Source organism: Ceratotherium simum, chromosome 6 (assembly GCF_057802395.1).
Source record: "Ceratotherium simum simum isolate JZ-2026a chromosome 6, ASM5780239v1, whole genome shotgun sequence".
Classification (NCBI taxonomy): Eukaryota; Metazoa; Chordata; class Mammalia; order Perissodactyla; family Rhinocerotidae; genus Ceratotherium; species Ceratotherium simum.
The window spans coordinates 59434997-59448880 of record NC_141905.1 but is presented as its reverse complement, the minus strand read 5'-3'; the positions used below and the strand labels follow the sequence as shown (position 1 = coordinate 59448880).

At 39.8% G+C, this 13884-nt stretch overlaps 1 protein-coding gene across 2 annotated transcripts in view; it reads left to right on the top strand.

The window, feature by feature from the left end:
- Positions 1–13884, top strand: part of HPSE2 (heparanase 2 (inactive)) — a 710163-nt gene that overhangs the window by 550081 nt on the left and 146198 nt on the right. The gene's annotated exons all lie outside the window — the stretch shown is intronic.

Sequence of the window (13884 nt, the reverse complement as noted above, 5' to 3'; positions counted from 1 at the left end):
AGATAAACCAACACACTAACAGAGATAACTGTTTGATGGTTACCAGGGGCAAGGGGGGTGGGGGTGGGCACAAGGGGTGAAGGGATGCACTTATATGGTGACTGACAAACAATAATGTACAACAAAAATTTCGCTATAAAGAAAAAATTATATATAGTACCTAATGCAATAGAATGTCAACCTATTGAGCACTATGGTTTCTAATCGCATTAGCTAATCCAATATTAGGTATTGCTCTCTAGAAAGAGGGGGGAGTTTTCATTCATTCATTCATTCAATAGATATTTATTGAGTGCTTACTATGTTCCAGGAACTATTCTAAGTGTTTGTATTATAACAACGTACAAGACAGACAAATCCCTATATTTTTGGCTTTTCCAGTTTTGAGTCCAATGACCTAATCAAAGAATTGTCATTGGAAGTAAAATGACTAGTGCTATCATGGCACTGAGAGTGAAGACTCTACCTATGCTCATGTAATTATTTAAGTAGCTTATTTAAACAGGCAGCTCTAGATCAGAACTAAGACAAAGGTATTGGGGAGTTAGGTTCTTCCCTTTCTCTCCACTACCTGTTACCCTCCACACTGCATGCTCCTTAACCATCTCAGAATGTTCAAAGACTGAAACAAGTGAGCTAAGTAAGTAATAAGTAAGCTAAGCTTACCTCCTGATTTGTCTAGGGCTCAAGAAACTTGAGGAAAAGGGTTCAAACCCTGTGTACAATTGAGATTCAGACCTTTAAAAACATGTCTGATGGACCTGGACAGGGAGGGGCCAAGTGAGATCGCAGGGAGGAACAGTGGGGCCTCTAAGAGAAATGACCTATATAGAGAAGCCTCCTGGGGGGGGCTTGGGGCAGAGGGGGCATGGATAGACTTAGCAGTAAGGCCTGGAGTCATCTTTTGGCTATTGCAAATAGAACATGCCCAGGGGTCCTCTCAGGCCTAGGTTCCTGTTCTGGTTCTATCTTACTGTGCAACAAATTACCCCAAAACTTAGTGGCATAAAACGACCATTTATTATGCCCGTGGAGTCTGTGGGCCAGGAATCCCCGCAGGGCACTGCGGAAATGGTTTGTCTTTGCTCCATGATGTCTGAAGCTTCAGCTGGAAGACTCCAAGGCCAGGGTGACTTAACGACTGGCAGCTAGAATCATCAGAAGGCTTGTTCACTCGCGTGTCTGGTAGTTGATGGCAGCTGTCAGCTGTGGGACTGATAACTGGAATACCTACATATGTTCTTTATATAGCCTGGGCTTCACCCTAAGATTCTATAGTCAGAAGCCCAAGAGAGGGAGTCAGGTGGAAGCTGTACACCTTTTCTAACCTGCCCTCAGAAGTCCCAGGGCATCGCTTTAACCAAGGTCTGTTCATCCAGAGAGTCACCAAGACCAATGGAGATTTGAGAGGAGAGGAAATAAACTCCTTTTGATGGGGGAGTGGCAAGATTCTGGAAGAATGTATAGGACCAAAAATATTTTTGCAGTCATTTTTGGAAAATACTGTCTTCCACAGGTCCATCCTCTTTGTATCATTTAGTAGCCCTTCAGTCATTTCCCTGACTAGTTTTCTTTTTCCAACTCTCCTTTACAAAGCTCTTGCCAGATATTGCCTTAAATGGGTATCTGCTGGAGGTGTTGCTTGATCACAGATTCCCTAAGATTTGATTCACAGGATAGATTTTCCATTGGCTGCAACAGCCTGGACCCAGTTCTTAGGGGCTCCAGGATGAGAGGCTCTCATCACAGCCCAGGATGTGCTAGGTCTTGGCCTGCCCTAGGGAGATGAGGGCTGGGAGACCAGAGAAGGGTCACCAAGCTTTGCCAGTTGAAAAGTTGCTTTGGCTGTTCCTGAAGTCCCCTGTGGCAGGAAGTAGTGTCTGGGGAATTAGAGTCCAAGATACAAACTGGGGCAGAGTGGCCAAACTTCTTTCCTGCAAGCCCCCAAAAGCAGTTCGAAGATGGGCCAATTAAGATTTTAGTAAGTATATACCTGGAATCCTCATACAAAAACGAGAAATGGAATCTTTGTTTCTTTTCTATTTGGGGAAGTTCAGAGAAACCCTAATGACGCCCCTTAGGCCCACAATGATGGGAAAAGGGCAGATTTCCCACCAAAAGTGATTCATGTGGGAGTGGTTAGATAAATCAGTGGTCAGGCTGTTTGAATAACAGATAGAATACAGGATTTGAAGTCTGATGGCTTGGGTTGGAGCTCAGGCTTAGCTGTATGACTTTGGGCCATTGACTTAATTTCTCTGATTTTGTTTCTTCATCTATAAAATGAGGATGCTAAGAATACTATCCTCCTTCCCTCTTAGGGAGATTAGGAAGGTCATGTGAGGCCTTATTTTATTAATTGCTATTGAATGCTAGTTTTTATTGCTATTATTATTTGTTGTTTCAATTTATTATAGCTATTTTTAATAATAATTTATGTGACTGAAGAAGTTTCATGCTACCTTTCTACTCAACTTATTCTTTGCTTTTTTCCTCTTTCCTCTTCCTTTGAACCCTGGAGAATATGATAGGTGATATTTTTGGCACGTGAAAGGCAATGATTCAATTGCTAAAAACAGCTGTGGTTTCCAAATTTAGACTGCCACTTATAGAAGAATTCTTAGTTTTCTGAGCAGTGGGTGAATTCTGGTTATGTGAAAATCTCCATGATGCGTTTGAAAGCCAAACAGAGACAATGTTTGGACAACCCACTCCTTTGGATGATCCACACACTCTCTCCCTTCCATTAGAATGGGGATAATCATCCATACTTTGGGAGATGAGTCAAGGGAAAGATTGAAAGTCTGACAATGCAGGCAAGAGTCAGATGGGAAAATGAGAGATGTTTAAGATACAGTGCAGATGGTATAGTGTGGATAGCTGGTCTGACTCCAAAACAATGACATAAAAACCAAGAAGAACCACTTTGGCTTAAGTCACTTGGACTCTATGATTTGCATCTTCATCTCCTAGAGGAATCAGAGGAGGAAATAACACTTTTTTATATTATTTTCAGCAATTCAATAAGTACAGGAAGGAGTTGGTGAAATCCCAGTCATAAGAGAAGTATTTCCAAAAGTGCTGTCCATATCATTGCATTTTGAATACTAAATGAACTGAACAATTGGCTTCTCTAATATTTGAAAAGTTCCTTCCTTCCTCCCTTCCTTATTTCTTCCCTTCCTTCCTTCCTTTATCAGCTGTTTATAACATTCTTAGTATTTTCCAGCCCCCTGGCGATAAAATGATGAGCAAGTCTGATGTGGTGGTTGTCCTCATAGATCTTATGGTCTAGTTGGAAAATAGTTAACAAAGCAAGCAATGATAATAAGATGCGATGACTCCTATAATAGCGTACATATCGGGTGCTATGGGAGCTCATAGTGGGAAGTATCTATCTTAGTGTGTAAAGGAAGGGAAATCAGGGAAGTCATGCCAGAGGAAGTGACATTTAGGCTAACACCTGAAGGATAGAAACCTTCTAATTTATACAGTTTTTCTTAGAGTGTGATCAGAAGACTACTGGTAGTTTGGTGTGTATGGTGGAGGAATGGTTTATATGGTTGATAATATGGCCATGATCATTCTTTTGTTAATGTCATCATTACTTATAATTTTAATTATTTAATAAGGATTAACTCTTTTGAGGTCAAAATAAATGCAGTAACATTATGCCACTTCTTCCAATATATCGTAGTCGCGGGGCCATGGAAATAGGTAAGGCAGAAGGATATTTAATCCTTTTGAAGTAATTAATAGATCAAACAAGAAGCTTTTGTTCTCAACTAACCTTCTGATTTACCCACTTATTTGAGCCTCTTAGAATATCAAAGGAGAAGGGGGTAAAAAAAATAAGTTATTCTCTTTTTTTTTGTAAGATCGACTTTCTTTTTATTCACGTGTTGGTACAAAATATATCTGATGATATGAATTGAAATTGTGCCCCTAGATTTTCAGGTATTATCACTTAAAATGACCCTGTGATCTGGACGTCTCTTCATGATGCCTGGCCATCTGTCCCCCAGCAGGGCTAATCCTGGGTCAGCCATCACTGAGGTCATCAGTCAAAAACACCTGGGTTTGGATCCTGGCTCAATAAAAGTTATTCTTGAGGATAATAGAATAACAAGCACAACTAAAGGAACAGTGAGAACAATCTTCTCTAATGAAGAAAACTGGAAAATAAGAACATATTACTAGGGTAAGGACAGTAGTTTCACCACAAAAATCAGTGTTGGATTAACTGATTCATTCAGTAATGTTGAGTGCTTATTTCAATGTGCAGTACCTACCTACCATAATGCCTATGGTAGGTGCTCAATAAACACCTGCCAAGGGGAAGGAGGCAGGCAGTGAGGGGAGGGTGAATGAGCAGAGTGATGGTGGGAGAAGTATGAAAGAAGTAAAGTGATGTCTTTGTCTCATTCACATTTGAACAGCTGTCTCTGCTATTCATGTGCAGAAGAACCTAATCTACTACTAACTTTGTAGCATAGTGTTGAGTAGACAGAAATTGAGTTAGGCAGCCATAAATGGGCTATGCCTATATGTAGGTATAGTAGGAGAGTGTCTCTGGGTATGTGTTTAGGGGTGAAGGAAAGGTCTCTTTGTGGCTCAAAATAACATTTCAGTCTGTTCGCTAATGCCAGATATTTCATTTGACCAAAATAACTTCTTTCTATGTTAGGAGGAGGATGTAAAATCTAAATAACCTGAGAAGAGGTAAACTACACTGGTTTAAATTCACACTAAAGTGTTAATATCAAATAGGAGGTCCTTTCCAAGAGCAGGTTTTGATGCAGGGGAAGAGAAACACAGGCCAAAGAAGTACTCAAGAGAGGCAGAGGAACCTAAATACAAACTGTGCTACACTCGTACCTTGGGTGACATCCATGGGTGATTCTGAGTTTTATGGGGCCTGAAGCTTATACAATAGGGGCCTCTTTAAGAAAAAGAAAACAAAACAAATTTGTACATTTTAGAAGTATATCTGGCCTTTTGAACACGTTGCTAGGGCCCTTCTCAGGACATTAGTAGAAACCTGTGAAAGTGGGGAGCTAGAATTTTAAGCTTCATGAGGTTCCCAGTAAATTATCCTGTGACCCCACTTGGCTGTGCATCTGCAAGTGGGAGATTATCACCCAAGGGAAACTTTGGCCCTTCTCCTTCATATCTAAGACACTAATGATAAATAGGGGAATCTAGCTGGAAAGGTATGTTTACCACAAAAGAGCTCCCAAGTTTCAGTCGTTGTCATTCCATGAACCATATTTCCTTGTTTCTTAAACACAAATAATGATAAAATGTACCATCAATTTAATAGCTGGGGGGAGAGAGTAAACAGCTAGTAAGTTTATTTTGATATTGATTATGAAAAACATTCTGATTTCAAAACCCTTAAAATGTGAAAAATGCATCATTTACTTACAGAAATATGGTAATTATGTTACCTTTTAGGTTACAAATACCATTTGCTGAGTACATCATATATTACTAACCCATTGAAGAAACCAGTAATTTGCTCAAGGCCACACTTGCTAAGTAGTGAAATTAGAATTCAAACCCAAGGCCACCTAACTCCAGAGCCCACACTCTTATCCAATACACTATTCTGCATCTCCCATACTTGTTAATCATTTATTTTGTAACCCAGGTAATATTTATATTCCTAACCACCCAGGATTTAGAAGGCTTTTAAAGAAGAATACTGAATGTCCCTAGTGAAAGAACATCAAATTGACCCCTAATCCATTGATATGATCTCGGGTGGGTATCCTAGAAGTGAGGGTTGGGTGAAAGTTGGGTACCACAATATTAGGTAATATCTAATTTTACCACAATATTAGATAGTGGAACAGGACGAGGCTTTTCAGGGAGTGATTTGCATTCATTCAATGGACTCCATTCATATGTTTCATGTGCACGGGCTTTTGGTCAGTGGGTAGTGAGGTCCTGTTATGATGCAAGGCAATGACAGTGTGAAGGTATGTGCTACCCACGGACACTTGGAGGAATGGCCCTGGGAACAAGTTGCTGTTTGGGGCAAAAACTTCTTCAGGAGGAAGAGGCAACTTGAAGTGACCTTCCGCCTTTTCCACATGGAAGTGGGGGATTATAGGGTTTGTCCTGAGCAAGAGAAAATTACCTCTGAGGCTGGTGGAACCTATGACTTGTCAGTGGTAGATCGTCGTCCAGTAAGCCTGAGGGATTGGTTAGTCATAGAAAAGGAGTGGGGAAGGGGGGAAGAGGGATTTATGTGCAAGTAGCTGCTGCCCAATCTCTCCCTCCACCAGCACTTATCCTTGAACATAGTCATTGCTTTGGGACTCTGTGAAACTCTCTTCCTTATTTTCTCGCATGTGCTCATAATTTCCTTGCCTCCCCAGTGACTTTATCTTTTTTGTGTATGTTCTTATTTTAATTTTATGTTTTATTGCAATTACATTCAATTGCTTTTCTGTGGTTTGAGATAACAAGAGCAGAGAATGCAATTTTAAATCCTAAAAATGACACAGAAACAAAAGCCACAAATTAAAAATTGATCTGATACCAAAAGAAAATGGGCAAATGTGGCACTCTGGAACAGGGAGATGCTAAACAGAAATCATACAGAAAAAAATTAATGAAACCAACAGGAAATACATTAGACAGAAGAAATAAATCAGGAAGAATGTGACGAGATATTGGAATGGCTGAGCTCAGAATAGCCTGCCTTGTCTAACCTAAGAAGGATATATTAAATATGGAGGCAGTTTAGTCAACCAGAAGCTTCTAGGTCTCATCAAATAGGAAAATTCAGTTAGAAAGTGGACAGAGCCCTGAACTGGAACTGTGAGGATTTGGTGTTTGCACTTACGGTTCTGAGGTTATTAGTTACCTTCTCTGAAACTAGGCCTTTTCATTGGGAAAATATTATCTCTCTCACTTATTAACAAGTAAACTATTTCATTATCTCATTATTTAACAAATATTTAATAAGCAAAGTAACTTTCAAGCATTCTATAGGGCATGAAAAAAGGAAAAAAAAAATGTGGCTTTCTCAAGCTGCCTATAATATAGGAGGGAAAACAGGCAAACAGAAAATTACAACTCAGTATAATAAGGTCAAGGTCAGAGAGGGGTTCAAAGAACTTTGGGGACCAGAGGAGTGAAGAATTAATTCTCTGAAGGTTTGAGGAAAGTTTCACACAGGAAGTAACATTTGAAATAAGCCCCGAAAAAAAAAATCAGACAATGTGGGTGAGGAGGACCTAGGGGAGAAGGTGATCGGTAAAAACCTAAAAGAAGATCACGTAGTGGAAAAATGGTGTGTGCACTCTGTGTGGTGAACCATAGGTTTTGTGGGGAGCGAGGGGAGAAGAGGTAGCTAAGGGGTGGTTATGAAGGGTCTTAGATACCAAGTTCCATAAAGCAATTGGCATCATATCCTATGGGTCAGTGGGTCTCACCACCATTCCACCATATGTAACATACTCCCATAGACAAATAGATAAAATAAACTATGAGTTGTGTGTAGTTTACTGGCTCCTTAGCTTGTTTTTCCAGGTTAAGGAAACAGTTCATAATTCTGGTGAATGAAAAGTAAGTTATTGTGATAACTTTTAATCCACTCTTTTTATTTTTAAGTAAATCATTCCCCAGATCACTTCTTTCAGTATTATCAGAAATAAGTTACTCGTAGCACATCTGCTAGCTAATCACACAGACCTTTGTAAGCACACCCTTGAGTACTGCTGCTGGTAATGGGGAACCATTGAAGGTTCTGAAGCTGCAGAGGGACTTTTCAAGTTAACAGATGGCAGCAATGTAGAAGATGGACTAGAGGAGGATGCACTTGGCAGGAAGAACAAGGAAGAAATGGTAAGATCCAGAACTCAGGAAGGGGCAGTGAGAAAGAAGAGAGCAGAATGGAATGATCCCCTCCTATTCTAATATAGTAGGTGGCTTAGACTCAAAAACACACAAGAAGGATAAAGAAAAATTGGAACATTACTGAACTCTTACCTAGAACTCTTGTAAATACAATAGGGACAAAGAGGCAGGGGCACCCCCAAGAAGAGCTCTGTCCATAGGTAAGGTTAGAGAAGCTTCCTGAAGCTATTCAGCTGCTTCTAACCAACAATACAGGGGACCAGTTCTGATTCAAGAGCTACTGCTCTTCCTGAGGTCCTGGGGAAGGTTGATTTCCAAGTAGATGAGATGCTGGAATTAATGGACTCCAGCTTCTTTTGGAGGGTGGGCCTCTTGCCAGGACTGATTAGCCCAGCTGGCCTGTCCACTATTCCTATTTTATTGCTTCCTTTCTCATTAAGGAAGGTGTTGGGTTTGGATAACCATAAACAACATATCTGCTGCTACAAAGCTACCATCTCTTAGCCAGTGGCTGAAACCAGGCTCTCAGGAGTCTTTTTAAAAGATTTAGATCACAGTTTTGGAGAAACAGGAAAAGGAAGCGCAAGTTTGAAAATGTGCCACATGAATGGTTATTTTCCTATTTTTACTGTTTTTCCTTTTTTAAAAAAATTTAAAGAGGTAAGGAAAATAAAACTTAAAAAAAAAAAAAAATCAGTGCTATTTTTCCTAACCTCTCTCCTCTCTCACCCCTTCTCTTTCAACATAGCCACATGTAACAGTCCTGATGTCCTCAACCCCCAAAATGTGAAGGAAGGGAGCTTGAAGGATTTCCCTTTACACCGCCCTGCCCCCAGCAGGCCCAAGGATTCTGAGCAGCCACTGGCCGCTTGCTGAGCTGTTCTGTGGGTACCTCAAAGCTCCCTTGTCCACATGGGCCCAAAAGCCAAAGTCTATTTGGACAAAAGAACTGCTGAAAGGGAGCCAACTGCTCAGTTCCCTCTGCCGTCACTTCAGTAATCTCAGCATTTGTACTTCTCCCCTGACAATGTGTTCCTTAAAATAACCTTCACTGGCACATCATTTCTCACAGAAACTGTACCCGTGTTCTTTCCAGTTGTCCAATTTTCTCTCTTCCAGCACAGGGAGAATCATATTTACTCAGAAAACCGCAGTGTTGAACTATAGCCCTCAGTTTCTTAGAGTTTCACTTTTTAAGGAAATTTTGCAGCTGGTTCCATCCGCTTTTCCTGATTTTTTCTATCCTCTTCTGCCCATACTGATTTCCTCCACAGTCCTAACCAGCACCCAGCCTTGGTACTACCTCCCCAACACGTCACTATGACAGTCCTCTCTGCTCCTGGTAGACACACAACTCATCAAGCCTCTCACTGTGTCCCTAACAGTAAATGCTCAGAAAATCGTTGTTGATTCGTACCAACTACTCCAAGAACTTTTAACGTTAATACTTTCTAGGAATCTGTCTTCCACAGAACGTTTCATATAACTGGTTTAGGTTTTGTATCAAAGTTCTTCCTCACTGTGTGTTTTGTTTACACAGCTTCTCTAGAAAAAGACAGGAATTGTTCCTGTGCTGAGAGTGGATAAATGAACTACTCTAAATGCTAATTATATTAATGTGAATTATCCATGTGCATTTTAAATCCTAAATGGGCCTTTCCCTGCTACTTAGCATACATCTGGGCTATTACCTACCGCCACAAGCGGTGTGCCCAAAAGAAAAGCAACTAACTGTAATGTTAGATTGATACAAACACAATTCCATGTGCTTGGACAAGGAGAGTGGTCTAGGTAACATTTTGGTTTACACTTTAAGAGCTGACCAGACACCAGACACTTTTCCAAGCTTTACAAATATTAGGTAATTTAAGTACTATCAAATGCTCTGAGATAGATATTATAATTTTACAGCCGAGAAAATTAAGGCACAGGGAGGTCACACAGTGAGTAAACGATAGAATTAGGATTCCAACACAGGCAATCTGGGTGCAGAGTCCAGGCCCCTAACCACTACTTAATGCTACCTCACCAATAATACAATTTTCAGATTGTTTTCTTCCAAATCTCTCTGCAAGTCGGAAGAGAATTCACATGAGCTTTTATTTACACAGTGTCTGTGTCTTTGCAGAGTCCTGTGTACACAGTATTTTATAACTCCAACCATTTTCTGGAATCAAGTCCTCATTAAAGGAGCTACTTTGACTTCCTTTTGAAATATAACCGTCTCATACAAATTGCTGCTCCAAGCTGGGCATGCCACCTTCTAACTAAGTACTTATGACAAATGTCCTTATAGGATAAGTGGTAGAAACACATGATTGTCTTTTTATCTTCAGTATCAGAACATCATAATGAGCTTGATACTTCATAAGATCCTTGTGGTATACAGATCACATTGGATGGTGATTTTCCTTTACCACTTCTGGGGTTATTGAATTTCATATATAAATTACCTGGTGAACAAAGCAGTAGTTCCCTTTCCTTCTCTGAAATTTCTGTCTTTCAAAATTCCAGGGGCAAACCCCAAGCCTGATATCCTGAGCTTTAGCAAATAGACGTGTGTTGGTCTTATCTAGATCTTTCATGCTGTTGTATGTTTTCATGGTTATGCCTTTATTTTTCCTGATTTCTAAGACTGTTTTGCAATCAGGGTATTGCTTCCAATTCTTTGACCAGTTTAGTTGCCCTTTCTTAGGTCGTATAACTTGTTTGAAGAGTGGCAGTTTCCTGTGAGCTTGTGTGTGGGCAGGTTTGGAATCATTTTGACTTCTTTGTGTGACTAGAGCACCAAACCTCTGGTTAAGCACTTACCCTGTGCCAGGCTCTCTGCTAGGAAGTAAACACAAAAGCAAATAATACAAGATCTCTACCCTCAAAGAGCTGATAGTTCAGGGTTTCTAGGAAGTAGTCCATAGACTCCTGGGCTTCTTTGTTGTATCATAAATGATAGTTCAGAATCCCACCACCAAACTGTAAGTATATTTGGCATTAGTTCCTCTGAATTCATGCATCACCTTAGAGGGATCCACATAAATGTTCATCTGCTGCGTCTATGCCACTTCCCACTGGCTCTCAGGATCTTCCTGTGATTGGCCTAATGTTATTTATACTTTGCCTAGTAGTCGGGATCCTTAGCACAACCCTGTAAAGTATTATTCCATCTCATGGATGAGGAAATTGAAGCTCAGAGAGGTCATAGAAGTAACAGAACTTTAATGTGTCTATCACTTTACAGTTTCATTATATATATATATATATTTATCTGATCTCATAGCAGTTACAGTGATCTTTACATAAGTCAGATCATATCACTCTCTTGTTTAAATCTCCCCAGTAGCTTTCCATCACACTCAGAATAAGAAACACCCTTCCTCGCTTCTCTGAACTTTAAATCTTTTGTTCCCTTACTCACTACACTCCACATGGTCTTCTCTTGGTTCTACAAACAACAGTCCTGTTTCCATCTCAGGTCCTTTTTCTGTGCTGCTCCTGCAGATCCATTAAGGGGCTAGTTCCCACTTCACTCAGGTCTCAGCTCAGACACCACCTTTTAGAGGGGTGACCTGACCACAATCTAAAGTATCTACCTTCCCCTCCTGCCAAGTCACTTTCTGTCAGATTCCTCTGTTTCATTTCTTTCCTAGCTCTTATTATTTCTAAATTTCTTTTATTTGTTTAGTTGTTTATTATTAGTCTCCTCCCCTTGACTAAAATGTAAGCCAATGAGAGCAGAGCCTTGTTCTGTTTCATTCATTGCTATATTCCTGCCCCTAGAATCTGCTCGGCATGTAGCAGGTGCTCAGTAAATGTTTGTGGAGTGAATGAATGAATGCATTTGATAATGCCTTAATGTTTGGGCATGGAAACCCTTAGCCCTTTTCTAGTCTCATTTTTATATATTCTCCTTAGGTAATTTCATCAACCTCTGTGGGTTTTTCTACCACTCTCACAATTTACCTCTGGATCCTTGTTTCTGAGATGACCAGTGCTAAACTGTATTTGACTTTTTTTTCTGTCTCCCATATTTGTCATTTATGTAATTTTAACTTACATAATCAAAGATTCTCTTGACCCATGAGGGATGGGGCCAAGGGGACCTACATTAGTATTATAAAATATTAATACATTTTAACATTTTGTACTTAGAAGGGACTTAGATTTTATCTATTCCAAATTCATGGCTGTACATGTGGATGAAGAAATTAAAGTCCAAGATGATGACGAGCCAAAAGCCTCACAGCTAGTGTGTGGTAGAACCCAAAATTTCCAGGGCATGTTCCTCTTTCCACATTAGTTATCTGCCTCTTAGATTCTACTTCTCCTTTTGCTAATGATGTACACACACACACACACAAAGAGCTTTATTGAAGTAAAATTCACATGCCATTAAATTCACCCTTTAAAAGTGTGCAATTCAATAGTTTTTAGGATATTCATGGAATTGTGAAACCATCACCAGTGTTTAATTTTAGAACATGTTCATCACTGCCCAGAGAAACCCCGTACCTATTTGTAATCAATCTGCATCCTCCCCCTTCCCCGTATCCCTCCCCTTCTCCAACCCTAGGAAACCACTAATCTACTTTCTGTCTCTATGGACTTGCCTGTTCTGGACATTTCATATAAATAGAATCATACAATATGTGGCTTTTTGTGTCTGGCTTCTTTCACTTAGCTTAATGATTTCAAGGTTCATCACCTTGTGATATTTACCTTTTTGTTTTGTTTTGTTTTGTTTAACCAAACCCCCTTTCTCTAACTGCCTCGTTTCAATATCTATCTTTGAGCAAAAATTAAATTCTGAATATCCTGGAAGCCAAAGGCAAAAACGAAAAACACAAATATGTTACTCAGCTCTAGTTAGTCATAAAGGAAGCACAAATAGTATCAAGAGCACAGATATTTTTCTAGCACTATATTTTAAGGGGAATCATCAGTCTAGTCCTTTAATTTCACTATACAGCTCTATCTTTTGATCATTTAAGGTGTGTTTCTTGCTTTCTTATCTCTACTATTTCCAGCTCCCCTTGGGTTGGGCACTCTGGGCAGTGTTGAGAAGTGGGAGAGGACTATCTTTTGGTATCCTCAATGATTCTTCTCTTCCTGGGTGCTGGGGGGAATTCTTATTTAATCTTTAACATTCCCATTTGACCTCCACTATTAATTCTCAGGGTCTTTCTTCCATTTTTGATCACAATCCTTACTTCCATCTCAAATTTGAGAAATATTTTTATAACTTTATTCCTGAAAGGCTCAAGCACTTTGTCAACTCTGATTTTAAAATAGGTCTCAAATAGGGGCTGGCGCCGTGGCCGAGTGGTTATAGTTCGGCACGCTCGGCTTCGGTGGCTGGGTATGCGGGTTCTGATCCTAGGCACTGACATACTCCACTCATCAGCCATGCTGTGGAGGCATCCCACGTACAAAGTAGAGAAAGATTGGCAACAGATGTTAGCTCAGGGAGAATCTTCCTCAACAAAAAAAGGTCTCAAATAATACAAATTCTCTAGTAGATGGGGAGAGAGGGCAGGGAGCCATACCTAGGGAGAGATAAAAGAGAACTATGATTGTTTGTTGCCTATGGGTTTGGGAAAGGGAGAGTTCTGGCATTTATGCTGCATCCTACATATGTATTTTTTTTTTCTTTTTTTGGACCTGAGGTTCAGAGAATTAAATTAAAATCATACTCCTCAACTACAGCAAACTATTTTCATCAGTTCATGCAAAGCCCTGCTTTTGTTTAAATTTTCACCTAGATCTCTAATCCCCATGCACATTCACCTCCCTCTTATACATGCCTTCCTTATGTGTTTAATATGTATCCTTAAGAGACATGTATCTTTATATACTATTTAGTGTTATTGAGTGTGAATAAGTAATTACATACATAATATTGTGACATAAATCTCATTCTGTTGCTATTTTTGCTTAAACTCACCACTAAGTCTTTAAAGCCCATTCATGTTGCTAGATTTACATTGAATCTATTGCTCTAACTACTGCATAATGTTT